At 51.6% G+C, this 2,156-nt stretch overlaps 1 long non-coding RNA gene across 1 annotated transcript; it reads left to right on the top strand.

Moving 5' to 3' along the window:
• Positions 1-538: 538 nt before the first annotated feature.
• LOC145420003 (uncharacterized) lies at positions 539-1,372 on the top strand. Its single transcript, XR_013901282.1, has 2 exons — positions 539-1,074; positions 1,157-1,372. It is a non-coding gene; the product is annotated as an uncharacterized LOC145420003 (long non-coding RNA).
• The last annotated feature ends 784 nt before the right edge of the window (positions 1,373-2,156 follow it).

Below are 2,156 nucleotides of genomic sequence, written 5' to 3'. Positions count from 1 at the left end.
GTTTTCATCCGCAGACTAATGGACAGGCGGAGCGAGCTAACCAGGAGCTGGAGGCCTTGCTGCGCTGTGTCGTCTCCTCCAGCCAGTCCTCCTGGAGTGACCAGTTGGCATGGGTTGAATATGCCCATAACTCCAGCACGTCGGCTGCTACGGGGTTCTCTCCTTTCGAAGCCTCCTTGGGGTATCAGCCCCCGCTTCTCTCCATCTCCGAGGGCGAGGTGGCTGTGCCTTCCGTCCAACAACACATGAGGCGCTGTCGACGGATCTGGAGGGCGACCAAGGCAGCTCTTCTGCGGACGTGCGGACGTAATAAGGAGCTCGGTGACCGTCGTCGCGTTCCTGCACCGGCCTATCGGGTGGGCCAGCAGGTATGGCTTTCCTCTAGGACTATTCCCCTGCGGACCGAGTCCAAGAAGCTGAGTCCCCGGTTTCTGGGCCCGTTTTCGGTGCAAGCTGTCCTGAACCCGGTTACGGTTCGGCTGGCCCTCCCGCGCAACATGAAGGTGCATAATGTGTTTCATGTTTCTCAACTTAGGCCGGTCCGGACCAGCCCGTTGTGCCCGCCTCCTGAGCCCCCGCCGCCCGCCCGGATGGTCGCTGGCGCCCCGGCGTATGACATTACTCGCATTATGGATGCCAGGCGGCGCGGTAGGGGTTTTCAGTTTCTGGTGGATTGGGCTGGGTACGGTCCGGAAGAGCGTTCTTGGGTGCCGCGGTCTGCGATCCTCGACCATGGTATGGTGAGGGAATTCCGCCGCCGGCACCCGGATAAGTTTCGTGGGTCGCCCGGGGGCTCCCGTTAGAGGGGGGGTACTGTCACGGTCGGATGGTCTTCCCGGACGACCTGCTTGTTTGTTTGTGATGTGTGTGTATGCCCTCCTCTCTTTCTCTCTCCCTCCCTACTCTGCGGGTCTGGCTGCCGAGGAACGGCGTCTCCGAGAGAGTGAGAAAGGCCGATCTCTGACCCGGAAGTGTAATCTTCGGCTCCAGCTGCCGCTAATCTTTCCTCACTAGACGGAGGTATTTAACGATGTGTCCAGACGGCAGTCGACGCTGGATTGTACTCGGAGCTCGGTAGCTAAGTGTGCGCGTGATCTTGTCACCCGCGTGGCCAGGCAAGCCTTCTCATCCATTGTTGTGTTTGCTCGACTTTCAGATTGGAGAAGTACGGGACGGAGGAGTGGAGTAAAGGATTCACTGGTGTTTTCGGGAGGAGGAGCTCACACGGAAGGAGCGCACACAGACCTCACGGGAAAACTCACCTTCACCACTTCTGGAAACTGAAAAAAAAAGGACAATTATTGGATATATTGATGTTTAAGGACTATCTTTCACGCACTGTAAATAAACGCACTGTCTGCTTCAACCCAGAGCTCCGCGCTTGAGTCCATACCTTCCATCAGCCGTGACAAATCAACATATAGCCTGTAAACACAGTTTCTGTCACACAAAAACCCTGAAAAATTACAGTCAAAGGTTAAATCTGCAAAGCTCACACAGTGTCATGTGACCAAAAGTTTCCAACTCTGGTCTCCTCCTGCTCCTGCAACAAAAGACACACACATCCATACAGCTACCCCACTTTGTCACATCTGGGTGGGAGTTAACCTTGCATAGTGGTGTCAAGTCAGTCATGTCAGTCAACTCTTGTCAGCTTTTACCAGTCCAGTCAGTTCCCCATTCTTTCACTCATTGCTTATTCATTCATTTATTCGTTGCTGATAGTGGAATCTATCGTCGCATTTCGTTTCCGTTTTGTTTCTTTTTCTATGAATATAGAAAAATAATTTAGATCGGATTACCTTGCAGAATCCTTTTAGACATGGACTCGCTTTCTGATTGTCCCAATAAGTGACTTTCTCCCGAGCCCATTTTAATTTTGGAGAAGCTCACTTTGCGACCGTTCCCGACAACACGCTGCGTAACTCTTCCTGTTCAAATTGTTCAGACCTGCTTAAATGACAGAGATTATTAAACAAAACTTTCAGTGCACTGTGAAAGTAACAACATAATAAGGAAAAAAAAAAAGCCTTGACTAAGTCATGACACATGTTCTTCGTCCCAGGCGGGTAAATCATGCCAAACCTAATTGGCAACTTTGTAACAAAAGACAAATCATCAGCCAACTTAATCTCAAACATTCAAGGTTCAAGGTT

Source organism: Astatotilapia calliptera, chromosome 14, assembly GCF_964374335.1.
Source record: "Astatotilapia calliptera chromosome 14, fAstCal68.1, whole genome shotgun sequence".
Classification (NCBI taxonomy): domain Eukaryota; kingdom Metazoa; phylum Chordata; class Actinopteri; order Cichliformes; family Cichlidae; genus Astatotilapia; species Astatotilapia calliptera.
Note: the sequence above shows the minus strand (reverse complement) of the source record. Positions and strands in the feature narration are given on the sequence as shown.